At 36.9% G+C, this 17,873-nt stretch overlaps 1 long non-coding RNA gene across 1 annotated transcript in view; it reads right to left on the bottom strand.

Moving 5' to 3' along the window:
* Window positions 1–17,873, bottom strand: part of LOC113633355 (uncharacterized) — a 91,727-nt gene that overhangs the window by 68,231 nt on the left and 5,623 nt on the right. The window contains exon 2 of the long non-coding RNA XR_003438155.1: window positions 14,113–14,196. This is a non-coding gene — a long non-coding RNA (uncharacterized LOC113633355). The remainder of the gene's footprint in view (window positions 1–14,112; window positions 14,197–17,873) is intronic.

Raw genomic sequence — 17,873 nt, 5'->3', positions numbered from 1 at the left:
GCCCAATGTGATCACAGGGGTCCTTAAAAGTGGATGAGGGAGGCTTAAGAAAAAGAGTCAGAAAAAAGACGTGACAAGAGAAGCAAAGTCAGAAAGATGCAACATTGATGACTTTGAAGATGGAGGAAAGGTGCCATGAGCCAAGGATTGTGGAAGCTGGAAAAGGCAAAGGGATTCTCCCCTAGAACTTCCAGACGGAATGCATCCCTGCTGACTCATTGATTTTAGCTCAAAGAGTCCCATTGGACTTCTGAACTACAGAACTGTAAGATAATAAATTCATGTTGTTTTAAGCTACTATGTATGTTACAATTTGGGTGGAGCAGTGATATAAAGGTAATACACCTTTTAATCAGTTTCATGCAGGGTTAGACTTAGGAATAAAAGTCTAATTCTAGATGACAAAGCATAAACAAGAAGAAGCTGTAAACAGAAGATAGCTATTTTCTAAACTCAGAGAAATTAATTTAGGTGAATATTATTTAAGGCTAGTATAACATTTCTCTGTTCATGTTTTCCTGCCTACATGTAAACTGTTTTTACTTCCTTGATCACGATTTTTTTTTTTCCACTATTGTTTTTACTCTTTTCCTCCCACCCATAGTCTTTTTGGTCTTTTTTCCCCCCAGTTTTTAAAAATTGAAGTGTAATTGACTTACAATATTATATTAGTTTCAGGTGTACAATATTGTGATTTGATATTTTTATACATTACAAAATGATCACCATTTTAAGTCTAGTTACCACCTGTCACCATACAAAGTTATTACAATATTATTGACTATATTCCCTCCACAGGCGTTTTGGTCTTTATCAGAATTAACTTTTTTTTTCCTTTGGAAATTTTGATAATGGAATTTAAATAGTAAATTGAAGAATGTGTGTTAACTTGAAAATTACAATGCACTCTAGGATATAAGGTATTATTATTGATGATAATGAATATAAATCCTCTAAGATTTTCCTGAAAATAATATTTAGATGTATGAAATATTTAGAATGATGTTAAATGTTATCTATTACCACTGACCCAGATTCCCCTATATCTCAATGGTGTAGTGAGAGTATTATATGAGAATATTATACACAGGATCAGAGATGGGTTATAATGACTTCTAGCGATTTGACTGAATTAGTTACAAGCCTTCCTACTGAGATTTAGGATACATTATGATCATATTCTAAGATCTATAGAAATTCTTGAAAAGGAAGAATTATATAGAGAGATAATTTTTAATAATAATTTTAGTAAAAAAAGTGACCTTGTAGAACATTTTTAAAAACTTGATTTTATTTATTCAATTTAGCATCTTTTGCATGTCTACTCTAGTATTCTTTATGTTCTAGCAATTCCACTTCATTTGAATGTTTTCAGTTTAATACCTGCTTAAATGTATCTGTAGGTTTTTTTCTCTATTTTTTTTTCTTTGTCATGTTTATGTGTGGGTTTGGGAGGTTCCTTTCTTTTAAGTTTTACTTACTTTCAATTGAATGTGATCTTGATATCAATATCATTCTCTGAAAATAAAACAAACCGACTAATGTTTAAACATGTACATACGTACGTATTCAATATTTTATTTAATATAACATTTGAGTTCAGATTTTTTTGAAGAAAATTTTTTGGAAAGGAAGTTTTTTCAGAATATGTTTTACAACTCATTCCCCTCAAAAAAAATTTATTTTGAAGGCAAGTTGTTTTCATGTCTTGTGCTGTTTTTAAATGTCTAAAATATATATCCACAGCTATTTAATTTCCTTCTGAACAAATGCCCAGCAAAGAAAACCACAAGAAGAAATCACATCCCACAAAACCTCAATATATAAAAGTAAACTCCCTAAAAACACAGGCTCTTGGGCCTCCACTGGGAAAGCCACATCCTTAGCAGTATTCATAAAATATAAAACAGTTTTTGAGCACTTATTTGACTGTCAAACAATTATAAATAGGACTATTACTTGCCTAAGTGTTAGTAACCTCACAGTAGTTCTCATGATGTCAAAAGAAAAGTTACATGGTATTAGATTTAACTGAGTCAAGATGTTCATTTAAAATAAAATTACATGTACAATACAGTACAAAAACTAATTTTCATATTGCTTTTTGAAGTTCTATCCCTGCTACAGTAAATAGGAATCACTTGCAGGTATGTTTATATACCTGATAAGTATGCCTCATCAACAGTTTATTCACATATTGTAGGCAGAAGTAGGAAAAATTGCTCCAGTATATGAGCTGTTTCTTGCAAAACCAGAAAGAGCAAGGTTAGAAGGTAAAAATGATTAGAATTGTAACGAGTTGGTTTTTTTTTTTTTTCAATTTAAAAGTTACAGGTAATCAAGTTTAAAAGTGCTATAGGGCTTCCCTGGTGGCACAGTGGTTGAGAGTCCGCCTGCCGATGCAGGGGACATGGGTTCGTGCCCCGGTCCGGGAAGATCCCACATACCGCGGAGCGGCTGGGCCCGTGAGCCATGGCTGCTGAGCCTGCGCATCCGGAGCCTGTGCTCCGCAACAGGAGAGGCCACAACAGTGAGAGGCCTGCATACCGCAAAAAAAAAAAAAAAAAAAGTGCTATAGAGGACAATACAGTGCTAGATAAACATCAGTGTTCCAGCTAAAGTGTTACTGCTATGGGGAGAAGCAACATGTATGCTCTGCCTAAACAGCAGTATCTTCAGCACAGTTGATCATCTACTTAATACAGCTCTTCATCTAGTCAACTAAGATTTTTCTTTTTCTCTTTCTGCTTTCAATTTAATTTAATTTTGGGCTAGTTTATCTGCTAGCTGCAGTACTGCAGACAGACACTAGGGAGAGACTGCAGTACTGCAGACAGACACTAGGGAGAGGAGATTATGGGCTTCTGAGAAGCAGCAGAGGTAAACCTCTTTAACTGGGAAATCACTTGCACAAGTCCAGAGAAGATGCATACCCAGAAAAGGTTTGAGAGGTTCCCAAATCTCTAGCTAAGCTGATTCGTTTTTTCAGATGCCCAGATCTCAACAGATGAGCACAAGGCATACAAAGCAACAGGGAAACACGGCCAAATCAAAGGAAAAACGAGAATAGCCACAACAATTTTGAAAAATAAGCAGAAATTTGTAAAACTTTCTGATTTCAAAACTTATTATAAAGCTTCATGGGACTTCCCTGGTGGTCCAGGGGCTAAGACTCCGCACTCCCAATGCAGGGGGCCCAGGTTCAATCCCTGGTCAGGGAACTAGATCCCACATGACACAACTGAGAGTTCGCACGCTGCAACTAAAGATCACCCATGCCGCAACGAAGAGCCTGCATGCCACAACTAAGACCCAGTACAGCCAAATAAATAAATAAATATTAAAAAAAATAAAGCTTCAGTAACCAAGTGAATGTGGTATTGGTATAAAGATAGACCTATAGATCAATGGAACAGAGTCCAAAAATAGACCTACCCACGTACAGTCAATTGAATTTCCACAAAGATGCCTACGCAATTCAGTGGGAGAAAGGATACTCTTTTAAAGAGTGATGCTAGAACAATTGGATATCCATATGCAAAAGAAAGAAAGAAAAAAGGAAGGAAGAAAGACCATTGCCTTATACCATTTAGAAAATTAGCTCATATTAACTGACCTAAAGGTCAAAATAAAACCTATGAAATTTCTGGAAGAAAATATAGGAGAAAATCTTAGTAACTATGGAGTAAGCAAATATTTCCTAAATAGGACTTAAAAAACATAAACTATAAAGGGAAAATGATACATTAGACTTCATTAAAATATAAAACTTTGCTCTTCCAAAAATACTGTTAAGAGAATGAAAGAACAGACTGATAGAAATATTTGCAAAACATACACCAAAGGACTTATATCCAGAACAAAGAACTCTTAAAACTCAATAATAAAAAAGACAAATAAAATTTTTAAATGGGCAAAAGAATTGGGCACTTCACTAAAAAAAGTTATATGGATGGCAAATAAACACATGAAAAGGTGCTCAACATTGTTAGCCATTAGGGAAATGCAAATTAATACCACTCGATATTTGCTAGAATAGCTAAAATTTTAAAAAAAGAAAGAAAACCCCCCCACCACACCAAGTTTGTTTGTTTGTTTTAACATTTATTTATTTGGCTGCATCAGGTCTGAGTTGTGGCATGTGGGATCTTTAGTTGCGGCATGTGGGATCTAGTTCCCTGACCAGGGATCAAACCCAGGCCCCCTGCATTGGGAGTGTGGAGTCTTAGCCACTGGACCAACAGGGAAGTCCCACCACACCAAGTTTTGATGATGATATGACCAGCTAGAATTTTATTCATTGCTGGTGGGAATGCAAAATGGTAGACATTTTAGAAAACAGTAGGTAGATTCTTAAGAAGTTAAATGTAAATTCACTCAGTGTCTGTCTGCAGTACTGCAGTCTCTCCCTAGTGTCTGTCTGCAGTACTGCAGTCTCTCTAGTGTAACAAGCTATTGTGCTGGCCAACCTGGTATTCAAAGTACACATCCATTCTTTTCCCATCAGCTCACTGAGTCAGGCAAGGCAGAAACCAGTCCCTTGGGCAGCCCTCTGAAAAGCCAGAACGTTGGATGCACATTCCACTTTTCTGTTTCCCTCCCAAGGGAGAAATTGAGAGTCGGGAGTGCCAGGTACTTCACTGGGGGTGGGAGGATGGGGGATGGGGAGGAACTAGGACAGGCAAATAAGAACTTTCCTACCTGCTTCCTTATGTCTCTTCTTGGCTTTGCATTCACCTGGCATGTTGCAACCTCTTACCTGGTTTCTGGAATTCTCATAAAGGCAATTTGGCACCTATATTGTTGTTAAGTCAGTGTCTCCATGGGGAACAAAGGCCTGGAATTTCCTATTCCACCATTGTGCTGATGTCGCTACTCTTGTTTACATTTTTTAATTTTGAAAAATTAAACTTATAGAACAGGGAAGAGCTAAATTGGACTCCATGTTTGGTCTGTTTCTTCTACTTCAACCTTTGTTTTCATTGCTTTTGTTATTATAATCATACATAATGGCCTGCCTCAGGGAACCCTGCCCCACTGCCTCAATGTTAAACTAAAGTGCCTCTGTTCAGCTCCCAGGGAGAAAATCTGACCCTGCCCACCTGTGAATGGCTGCTAGAAAGAAGAAATTAACACATCCCCTCACCTAGGCTGGTCATTCCAGGAGATGTTTTGTAAGAATGATGACCCTTTTTACTTTACTTTCCCACCACCTCTCCCTCTCTATTCTGCCTTTTTACTTTACTTCCTCACCACCTCTCCCTCTCTGATTCTATAAAAGAAACTGGCATCCAGACCCCGATAGGATGGTTTATAGGAAACACTAGTCTGCCATCTTTTCAGTCTGCCGGCTTTCCGAATAAAGTCGTCTTCCTTGCCTCAACACCTCGTCTCCGTCTCATTGGCCTGTTGGGTGGCGAGCAGGGCGAGGTTGGACTCGGTAACACTTACAGAAGAGTTACAGGCTACTATAATGAATGCTCACCTAGATGTACTCACAAAATATTGTTAATATTTTCACCACATTTGCTTTACCTCTCTGTCTCTGATATAAACAAATATACTGAACCATCTGAAGTTAAATTGCAGACATCACTTTTTTTTTTTTTGACATCACATGTTTTACTCTAAAATCAATCCTTTAAAACAGCGTGATATTTGTCCAATGATGATACGACCAACACTCGATATAATAGTGTTGAATTTCTTGCTTACTATAGAAAGATTTATTTATAGGATGTTTGGGATTGGCAGGCTTTCAGAAGCGTACGTGGATAAACGTCAGCAATTGAAGTGTGGTGACTTAGCGAGGCTGTTGTTGACTGGCGCTCTAAGTCATGTTTACTGGACTGAGCTCATACCTGGCTGGCTGACTGTCAGAAGTGAGGACCTGACATTGATTAGTTTGGTGTTCACTGAGGTAAGTAGCTGATCAACCGAACAGGTTTAAGACCAGTTCTGATGGTTACTTAGTATCATGGCTTCTGAGTAAGCAGTGTTTTCCTGCATTTGTGGGGACTCCTTTATTCTCAGTCTTCTCTTTTCGTCCTCATTCAGCCAAAGCTGAAAGAAGGACCAAAAGTCCAGATTTTCACCATTGTTGTTCATGGTTCTTGAATATCGAGGTTCCCTTTATGGAGATATGATTTTCAATTTGCACATTTATCATTGTGATTTTATCTTGTTTTTGTCTTTGAATCATTTGTTGAATCACTGTTAGCCCAGTGGCTGTGTGGAATCATTTTAAAGTTTGGACAACAGACACTGAACAACAGTGAGACAAACAAGTAAAACTATAAGTACCTGTAATATTGGTAATAAAAGGGAAAGGAAGATACTCCATAACCGTGAACCAAGATTCTACAAGTCTGAGGAATAAAACAAGGCCTAACAACTCCCTGAGTCTACCTTAGTCAGTTTGTTTTTTCTTTTAACTTGGCTATAGATTGTTTTATCTCACCCAAAGTGTTATTCCCTGTATGAGAAGTCTTAGTAATGGCACAGACTCCCTCCTGGCTGACCAAAAAAAATTAAGGCTATGCTATTCTATTGCCTGTCGGGTTCAGCCAGTGTGAAGGGACAAATTTTTAATTACCATCTCAAGTTGTGCTTGTGGGTGGGGGGAAAATATTTGGGGGAATCTTTTGCTAAAAAGGGTTTTATCTTTCAGATTCTTTTTTAAGAAAAGTAGTTCAGGCTTCCCTGGTGGCACAGTGGTTGGAGTCCGCCTGCCGATGCAGGGGACACGGGTTTGTGCCCCGGTCCGGGAAGATCCCACATGCCGTGGAGCGGCTGGGCCCGTGAGCCATGGCCGCTGAGCCTGCGCGTCTGGAGCCTGTGCTCTGCAACGGGAGAGGCCACAACAGTGAGAGGCCCGCGTACCGAGAAAAAAAAAACAGAAATGTAGTTCATTGAGAGTGTTGGGGAGTTAAACTCATGGAATGATCTCACAGAAAGCCCTACAGAACACTTGTACAGCCTTGGTTCTGGATCAGCACTGAAGAGACTGATTGTCACATAGGAAAAAGAATCCAGGAGGTGCCCAAAAGGTACAATCAATCTTGAAGTTATAGAAATACTGTCTTTGGGTGTAGTGATGAGAAACAATTACTGCTACAGCCCAAGAATAGTTATATCCCTCTCTTGCAGCAAAAGAATATTTTCCTTCATTTATATATTATAGATAATATAGTAATATAATTTTATATAATATACTATCTTAAATATTGTTAACTGATATATAGTTATTACTTTAATACAATTATTGATATACAAAATATATTTTATAATATATAATATAAATTATTATAGTTTTATTATGTAACATACCTTCAATTATTTTTCAAACTGGCTGTATTAGCCAAGCTTAGGAGAGCTCAATTACAGAATTAGAAAAGTGATCGGTTTTATTTTTAATTTTTTTCTTTTCCAGCATTAAAAAAAATATTTATTTATTTATTTAATTTTATTCTTTTCCAGCTTTATTGAGGAGAGGTGGTGACTGTTTTTGGTAAAGCTTACATATAAGCACATCATTATTATTGGTTAGGGTAACATAATAGACTGAGTCAAAAGTACACAACTTTAAATCACTAAAGAATAAAAAGCATAATTATATAAAAGTACTTTTCTTAAGTGTGTTATATAGAAGAATATTGTTCCAGCAGTTTTGGGAATTATTTTATTTTATTTTTTTTAAGCCATGCGGCTCACAGGATCTCAGTTCCCCAACCAGGGACTGAACCTGGGCCACGGCGGTGAAAGCCCGAAATCCTAACTGCTAGGCCACCAGGGAACTCCCCCAATGGTCTTGTGAAAACACATTTCACAGTGTGTAGTTACCAGCTTATTCTTGGTATCTTGAATCAGCAGTCCACTTTCAGGAACCATCAATTCCTGGAGGGTCTCTGGAGAATGTCATTTTAGGATCTCCAATAGATGTAACTTTTCAGTTGTGTCAAGGTCCTTTATATTTTTCTAGAGGATTGTCAGTGATACAGACAATAAGGTTTTAGAGTAAGCAAAATCCTGTGTTACTAAAAATCATGAATAACTTCTAATTAAATGTATCCCCATACTGCTGGATAAACAAGACAAAATGTTCTACACAGGAAATACAAGATCTAATGGTAAATATTTTAACCATGGTGAATGCTGTGGCTTTTCAACAAGCAAATGTTTTAACCTACCCCAGGTAACAAATGTACTATTAATAGTATACATTCATAAATGATAGAGGGAAGCAATTGCTACAATTCATTCAGTGATCTCAAAGGACCTTTTAGGGCATGATCTTAGTCTTTGCCTTATTTTTACAATTTTTCCAGGTTAATTGGTTTTCAGATAGGGCATGAACTGGCTAAATCCTCTGTTCCTGGGAGTGTTCTCATAATGGTGTTGTGGTCAATTTATCCTGACTGTGGATGGGTCGTTTGATGGAAGATTTCCGCAAGTGTTCATTTGGGGTGTTACTGGGTGCTTATCAGGTGGCCATTGTGGATTTGCCAGATTTTATCCTCATAGATCTTATAACTTAATCATTCCCAGTGTTTATCTTCAGAATTCGGGTATCCAGATTTTGCCCATCTATGATGAAATCTTTGAACTTCTACATCAATTTATTGTTACTATTTTTGTTTTTGATGTTTTAATGATGTCCCTGTATAATGATTTTAATCAGAGAAATCTGTTTAGCATGACAATCTGTTAATGTATTTCTGTATATGCAAAGTATTTCCATAATGATTATAGTATAGTATACTAACTTCTGTAATGTCTCTTCTACTATGAGTGTCTGGCTTTATGACAACAATTGTTTTAACGTGAAGACACCAGGTAATTGATGTGTTTGTTATTCAATTTTACAGGATACCTTAGAAATCTTTGCATTTGTATATCCTTTTAAAGAAGTGAATTATTCTAAAAGCTACTAATCTTAGTGTAATATATATATATATATATATATATACACACACACACATTTATACTAACAATTTAATACACCCTAGAAAGAACCATGGTTCAGATATGTGAACAATTTGGCTTTTGGTAAGAAATTTTATAAGAGAAACAGGACAGTTTTTTGTATATTAGCCTGATATTTTTTCATATTTTTAACATAAAACCCTTCAACAAACAATATTGAGTAAGGATTTGATACTATAGTGTCAAAAATTCTGTTCTGATCATGGTTGTCTTCTTGAATTACAGGAACACAAGTACGGGATTCTCCTTCACAGGGTTATGGAGTTGCTGGATTAAGAGTGCTACACCAGTATTTGGTTACATGAGAAGGAGAAAATGATGATAATTCATAATTAGTTAATCAATCAATAAAAAAACGAGTGGTTTCTGCTAGCAATAGTGATTGAGTACGTGTGCCACCATTAGACTGAAAGGCCTAGTAGAAGATCTGAGGCTATTTTGACTTATTAGTTGAGGCCTGTAATTACTCAGCAGCACAGAGATTTATTTATTTTGCTTCTTTAAGAGCTAGGTTTTATAGGCAATGGTGTTTTAGTGAGTTAAAATCCATAGAGCATGGCCTAACATTTTCATGTTTGTACAAAATAAATACATAACTAAATAAATAATGCAATTAAGGAAAAAAAAAATCAATCTGTAATCTTATGGACTCTGCTCCAAGTTAATCTGCCTATATCGGTGGAATCTTTCATCCATAAGAATTCTGGTACCATAGCTATCTTTTTGGTACTTTCTAGAACCACATACATTCCCATATCTAGATGAACTATAATCCAATCAAGTATAAGAGCTGCAGTATATTTTTGTCTAAAAGTAGATCTTTCTTACTACATTTATAGATGTTTGGGTTACAGATCCCCAAGACCACCCCAGGTAAAATGATTCACTAGGACTGAGAGGACTCAGCATATAGTTGTATTCATGGCTAAGGGATATAGACAATCTAGAACAAAATCAGCAAAGGGAAAAGGCACTTAGACATAGTCTGTGGGAAACCAGATGTAAGCTTTCAAGGGTCCTCTCCCAATGGAGTCATACAGGACATGCTTAATTTCCCTAGTGATGAGCTGTGACAACACGTATGAAATGTTGTGTGAAATGTTGCTAACCACAGAAGCTTGAGACTCAGTACCCTGGGTTTCTATTGGGGGCTAATCACATAGGCCCCACTGTCTGGCATGTACCCAAATTCCAGACACACAGAAGGAAAAGCAAGGTTCAGCAGAAACCATATGGTTTGTACAAACAGTTTAGTGAGTCACTCTCATCAGTTGATGTTGGGAACCCTCCTGAAATTTAAGTTCCTGGACGCCAGTCAACGCTCAACCTTGCAAACAGGCTTTTCCAAGGAGAGCAGTTCAGGCTTGCTCTGTTGATTATTTTCTTCCCAGTGTTGTATCACAGAGAATAAAGAATATCCCTCTGATAATGATCTCAAAATATCAGTTATAGTTGAGACACTGAATTGTTAGAGATTTTGACTACCTAAGTGGTTCTATTAAACCAAGGTAAATAAAGTTTATTTCTTCTCAAGTCCTCCACAATTTACTATATACACTCAAATTTTTCTTGTCTTCTTTTAAAAAAACCAACCTGGCACTATCATTTTTACTTTAATACAAAATTTTTTGTTTTCTTTTTTCATGAGAAGTCAATTTGCCTTTCTTCTTGCTTTTTAGACAATCTTTTACTCTGATCTAGAGGTGGAACTAATGATAAAGTGATAACTATATAAAATATAGGGAAATAGAAAAAGGATTGGTAATTGTTGGGTGCTCTTGTTTACATTGGAGCCATATCACTGGATAGATTTTTGAATAGCTGTCCTGTTTCTTAGCTGGCATGGTACATAGCTTCTTTAGTGGTCCTTCTATTCACTACATTTATACGTATCCTTATCTGTAGACTCTCACATCTTAGAGAACAGAGACACTTTGGGGTATTTCATCTACAGAGCCATACGATATACCAATTTCTAGCCTATTTACTTTTTAAAGCTATCTGGAAACGTTGAGCCACATATTAGATATTTTCTAAACTAGCAATTTTACATTTTAATTAGTTTATTTTTTATTAAATCTACAAAAAAGAGAAGACAAGGCTTCTTTAATTCCAGATACTGAATGTAACCCAGAATACTTTTTGAAAGTTTCCTGAAGTCTGTTTAAGTTACAACATTGAAGCTTTGTCCAGACTACCCTTAAAATAGAGGCTTCTATTCATTGCTTTATATTTTTTCTTTTTATATTTAAAAAATTTTCACAGTTGAGTTTTTAAAAATCTCCTCTTTCATGCCTTGATGATTTTAGACATTTTTCCCTTCGGAAGGGCTTATAAGTAACTAAATTAGTTGGTACAGATCTGTAGCTCATGATAATAAGTATCTTTAAGAGTTCCAGATTCTATAGCAAAAATTTGCCTGTATTGCTGGAGATTAGGAAATTCTTTAATTACAGGCATACCTCATTTTATTGCACTTCACTTTACTGAGCTTTGCAGATAATGCATTTTTTACAAATTGAAGGTTCGTGGCAATCCTGCAGTGAGCAAGTCTATTGGCACCATTCTTTCAACAGCATTGATTTTTAATTAAGGATGTGCATTTTTAAAAGATATAATGCTATTGCACACTTAATAGACTGCAGTATAGTGTAATTATAACCTTAAATGGACTGGGAAACCAAAAAATTCATGTGACTTGCTTTATTGCAATGTTCACTCTACTGTGGTGTCTGGAACCAAACCTGCGATATCTCCAAGGCATGCCTGTATGGCCCTTAATTTAGCTCTAGACCAGGATTTTTTTTATTGAGATGTAACTGATACACTAGGATTTTAATTTAACTTCAAATATGTATCAACTGATAAATGCATAAGCAAAAGGTGGTATATCCATCCAATGGAACATTATTTGGCCATAAAAGGGAATGAAGTACTAACACATGCTATATAATATGGATGAACCTAGAAAACAAAATGCTAAGTGCCAGAAGCCTGTCACAAAAGGTCATGTATTATGTGATTCCATTTGAATAAAATGTCCACAATAGACAAATCTATGGAGACAAAAATTATATTAGTGGTTGTTTGGGAGTGAGAGGGGAGTGTTTGGGGGAGAGTGGGGTGATAGTTAAAAAGTATAGAGTTTTTTTGGGGGTGATGAAATGTTCTAAAATGGATTTTGGTGATGGTTGCACAAATTTGTGAATATACTAAAACCACTGAATTGTACCTTTCAAATGGGTAAATTGTAAGGAATGTAAATTATTTCAATAAAGCTGTTAGAAAAAAAGGGAGAAATGAAAGCCACAACATCTATTTCACAAAATAGAATAAATATGAAAAGTTGCTCAAATTCATTTTCAGAAAAATGCAGGGGCTTCCCGGGTGGTGCAGTGGTTAAGAATCCGCCTGCCAATGCAGGGGATATGGGTTTGACCCCTGGTCTAGGAAGGTCCCACATGCCGTGGAGCAACTAAGCCTGTGCACACAAGTACTGAGCCTGCACTCTAGAGCCCGTGAGCCACAACTACTGAGCCCGTGTGCCACAACAACTGAAGCCTGCACGCCTAGAGCCCATGCTCCGCAACAAGAGAAGCCACCACAACGAGAAGCCCGCACACTGCAAAGAATAGTAGCAACCGCTCACCACAACTAGAGAAAGCCTGTGCACAGCAACGAAGACCCAACGCAGCCAAAAATAAATAAATAAATTTATTTTTTAAAAAAAGAAAGAAAAATGCAGATCAAGACCACCACAAGTTACTCTTTTATGCCAATGTTCAAAACTATCAAATGCTGGAAAAAATGTTGAGCTCTCCTATAAGATTGCTTGTAGGATTGTAAATTAGGAATAGTACTTTGGAAAACAAGTTGTCATAGCCTTATAAAGTGAAATGTTCTCATTTCCTGTGACCCAGGAATTCCACTAAGTATATACCAATAGAAAGAACTTTCTGATGAGATTAGTAGTGATATTAACAAAGGTGATCTTTGGTAACGTATAACGAAATGTGCCAACATTTGGAAGACGCACATTATTCAATGACAATATTTTTCAAATGACCAATGCATACTAATACAAAATCATGCATGGGTAAAAGATCCATTCAACATTCAAGATACACCAAAGTATTTTAATGTAACAGTATAAAAAGTTCACTGGTATGATTTCAGATTCCTCATTGCAATTAATCTTTGAGAAACTACTGCTTGTCAAGTTTTGGTGTTACATAAAAGGAGAATATCCACAATTATCTGAAAGGGCTATTAAAATACTGCTTCTTCTTCCAACTACATACCTATGCCAGGCTGGATTTTCTTCCTACTCTTCAACAAAACAACACAGCACAATAAAGTAAAGGTAGAAGCCTTTCGGAGAACTTAGCAGTCTTCTATTAAACCAGACAAAAAAGTAAAACATAATGCCATGCTTCTAATCTTTTTCATAAAATCTTGTTGTAATTAAAATATAATATTTATGTTAACATATAGTGGGCTCATTATTGTTTTTAAATGAATTCTAAAAGTAAATATTTAAAAATTTCCGAAAAACAAAACAAAACCAAAGTAAGCAGCAGGAGAATATGCAGGTTAATGGCAAACATTTTCAAATGGTAGACCTCCAAAGCAAAAGGTCTATTAACCTGGGCTTCCCTGGTGGCGCAGTGGTTGGGAGTTCGCCTGCCGATGCAGGGGACACGGGTTTGTGCCCCGGTCCGGGAGGATCCCACATGCCGCGGAGCGGCTGGGCCCGTGAGCCATGGCCGCTGAGCCTACGCGTCCGGAGCCTGTGCTCCACAATGGGAGAGGCCACAACAGTGAGAGGCCCGTGTACCGCAAAAAAAAAAAAAAAAAAAAAAGTCTATTAACCTTATTAAACTTTTCAGTGTAACTACCAAATGGCTCTATTCCAAACCAAAAGGTCTAATTACTTAGAACAAAGACCTAAGCGTAATAATCTTGTGAAAAATAAACTACTTGGTTATACAACCCAGGCTAAAAGAATACACACAGTAATGAGAATTCAATGAAAGTAGAGCTCAGGCGGTTGAGACTGACTCACCTGGCAGCTGACCTAATGGCAAAGTTTGGACCAGTAAGTGTACCTGTTGGCCCAGAGCTTACCTGGAATACTGCCAAACGAGTTTTTAAAACAATCTTGGTGGAAATTCCAGAATTACCAAAGGATAATGAGACTGCCATTGATATCTGAAATAAAAAGACAAAGCTGAAATTTACTGCTTACTATAGTAATCTAGAACTATGCTGGTCAGGCAGAGTCTGAGCAAAGCCAACTACTGGACCCAGGGTTTTTGGGAGGCATGGAGCTCAGGATGGGTGGGCTTTGAGAGGCATAAAAGGGTTGGCGTGATCCTTCAAAGCTTGGTTACTTGAGTGACTATTGTTGACTGGTTGGTACTCAAAGGCATCTTTTCTGGAGTGAATTCATGCCTGATCAGCTGACTGTAATACGCAAGAGGCTAATGATGATCAGTTGGCTTACAAAAGCAGGTTCACGGAGATGAGTTGTGCCTATCAACTGAATGTGTTCTGATTGTGACTTTGTTCTATGGCTACAGAAAAATCGATCTTTCCCTAAATTTGTGAGAATTTCTCATTCTGATTTTCTTACATAACTACAATACAATTATCAACGTATTTGTTGTAACATATCTTTGTTCATATTTCACTACTCCTTTAAAGCAAAAAAAATGTTTTTAATTGAAGTATAGTTGATTTACAATATAATATTAGTTTCAGTTGTACAGCATAGTGATTCAATATTTTTGTAGATTATACTCCATTTAAAGTTATTACAAAATAATGGTTATATTTCACTGTGCTGTACATCTTTGCTGCTTATTTCTTTTATACATAGTAGTTTGTATCTCTTAATCCCATACCCCTATCTTGCCCCTACCCTTTTCCCTCTCCCTACTAGTAACCACTTTAAGCACTTTGTTCTCTATATCTGTGGGTCTGTTTCTGTTTTGTTATATATATTTGTGTTATTTTTTAGATTCCTCATATAATTGATAACATAGAGTATTGTCTTTCTGTCTGACATTTCACTAAGCATAATACCCTCTAGGTCCATCCATGTTATTGCAAATGGCACAATTTCATTCTTTTTAATGACTAAGTAATATTGCATTGTGTATATGTATATGTATATATATATTACATCTTATATACTACATCTTCTTTATCCATTCATCTGTTGATGGACACTTGGGTTACTTCCATATCTTGGCTACTGTAAATAATACTGCTATGAATGTTGGAGTGCGTGTATCTTTTTGAGTTAGTATTTTTGGTTTATTTTGGATACACACCCAAAAGGGGAATTGCTGGATCACGTGGTAGTTCTATTTTTAGTTTTTTGAGAAACCTCCATACTGTTTTCCATAGTGTCTACACAAAATTACATTTCCACCAACAGCATACAAGGGTACCCTTTTCCCCACTTCCTCGCCAACCTCTATAGACTTTTTGATGGTAGCCATTCTGATAAGTGTGAGGTCATATCTCATTGTGGCTTTGATTTGCATTTCACTAATAATTATTCAATGCTGAAAATGTTTTCATGTGCCTGTTAGCCATCTGTATGTCTTCTTTAGAAAAATGTATTTTCAAGTCTTCTGCCCATATTTTAATCAAGTTGTTTGTGCTTTTGATATTGAGTTGTATGAGTTAAAGCAAAATTTATTGTTTCCAAAATGTACTGATCCATGATCATGCATGCATTTAGTTGTCATGGCTCTTGTATCTTCTTTATTCTGAAACAGTTCCTCTGCTTTCCTTTGTTCCTCATGACCTTGTCATTTGAAGAATATAGGCCAGTTTGTTGTTTGACTTTTTTTTTTTAATTAATTAATTAATTTTTGGCTGCATTGGGTCTTCCTTGCTGCACATGGGCTTTCTGTAGTTGCAGCGAGCGGGGGCTACTCTTCATTGTGGTGCGCAGGCTTCTCATTGCAGTGGCTCCTCTTGTGACAGAGCATGGGCTCTAGGCATGCGGGCTTCAGTAGTTGTGGCGCACGGCCTTAGTTGCTCCACGGCATATGGGATCTTCCCAGACAAGGGCTCGAACCTGTGTCCCCTGCAATGGCAGGCCGATTCTTAACCACTGCACCACCAGGGAAGTCCATGACTTTTGTTTTTATTGGACATGCTTCAATATGGATTTTTCTGATTCTTTCCTCATGGAGAGATTCAGGTTATGAATTTTTGGTAGGCACACCGTAGAAGTGATGTTGCTTCCCCAGTGAATTACCTAAGGGAATCTCAGTGATACTAGTTTGTGCAAGTTTTGGTGATTTTCATAGGTGTCTCCACTGTAAAGCTGCCATTTATCTCTTCTTATTTGCTTATGAGGAGATACTTTGAGACTGTGCTCCCCATGAGACTTTTGCTCAATGGTTTTTTTTTTTTTGCGGTACGCGGGCCTCTCACTGTTGTGGCCTCTCCCGCTGTGGAGCACAGTCTCCAGACGCGCAGGCTCAGCAGCCGTGGCTCACAGGCCCAGCCGCTCCGCGGCACGTGGGATCCTCCCGGACTGGGGCACGAACCCGTGTCCCCTGCATCAGCAGGCTGACTCTCAACCACTGCACCACCAGGGAAGCCCTGCTCAATGGTTTTAACACTTACTGATGATTATTGCCTGAATCGATTATTACTATCATGGTTGCAAAATGGCAATTTCCTAACTCTGTCATTCCTTCTCCTCCCTATATTTTAAGTATCAGTATGGGCTCATGGATTCTTTTTTTATTCAATGGTTTATAATCCACTGTTCCAGATTCAGCCAGTGGGAGCCCTTCAAGCCGGCTCCTGAGTCCTTTAAACATGTTCCCAACATTTTTAAGCACTTGTTTACTTTCCGGCACGAAAAAGATATTCCAGGCTCTTCTCATACTTTCTCAACCCCAGCCCTGGTGTTAGTCATTTCTCTAAGGATGTCTGATTCCTTTTAGTGAAACATTTTTTTCCATTAAAATATTTTGGATTTCACTACATATTAGTAAGTATATAGTTAGCTGACTAGTATTATACAATATAGATGTACCATAATCTATTTAACATGTCCTCATTGGTTGTTTCTAATCTCTTTTTTTTTAAATCAAACAATTCTGCAATGAAATGTCTCCAAACTTTATTTTGTTTATGAATGAGCATATTTGTAGGATAATCGCTTAGAAGTGGAATTTTTGCATCAAAAACTCTGGAAATTTGTAATTTTGATAAATACTGCAAATTGTCCTTCCAAGAGATTGTACCAATTTACATTTCTACCAGTATCATATGAGGGCTGACAACGAAGCTTACAAATTTAGGTCAAAATTCTGTTTTATCCATAGTACACTTCGAGGATTTAAATTTTTCAGTTATATTAGCTTACTAGAATAGGGAGTTTAAGAAAAATTTCCTTAATCCAGTGATCAAGAAAAGTAGAGCATTTAATCATGCCCATGAGTAGCCCTGGTGATGAATTTGAACTGGATTAATTTTCTAAATTTGTGATTATGTTCTTTCTCCAAAAAGGCCTAAAGCATAACAATCAGTCACTATCCCTTTTGGCTCCTCAAGGCTGTCAGTTTCAATTATCTTTGTAGCTTTGAGCTTCTAAAGACTTGTTTTCTCTCCATGAATCTGCTTTGAAATATAAGCAAACAATTTCTACCATACATGGGTGGGTTTTTTCAAAAATAGATTTTTGTATTCCAATTACAAATAATAGTTAAGAGCTGTCCTACAAAAGTTAAAGAAAACTTGTGCCTTGAACACAGTAGGAATCTCAGACTTTGGTATTGAAAAGAATCATTCAGGTGCATATTAAAAATGCAGATTATTGGACTTGTCTAAGAACTTCTGATTCAGTAGGT

This window comes from Aethalodelphis obliquidens, unplaced genomic scaffold (genome assembly GCF_003676395.1).
Source record: "Aethalodelphis obliquidens isolate GAN/ISIS:26980383/991018 unplaced genomic scaffold, ASM367639v1 scaffold2, whole genome shotgun sequence".
Lineage (NCBI taxonomy): Eukaryota > Metazoa > Chordata > Mammalia > Artiodactyla > Delphinidae > Aethalodelphis > Aethalodelphis obliquidens.
Note: the sequence above shows the minus strand (reverse complement) of the source record. Positions and strands in the feature narration are given on the sequence as shown.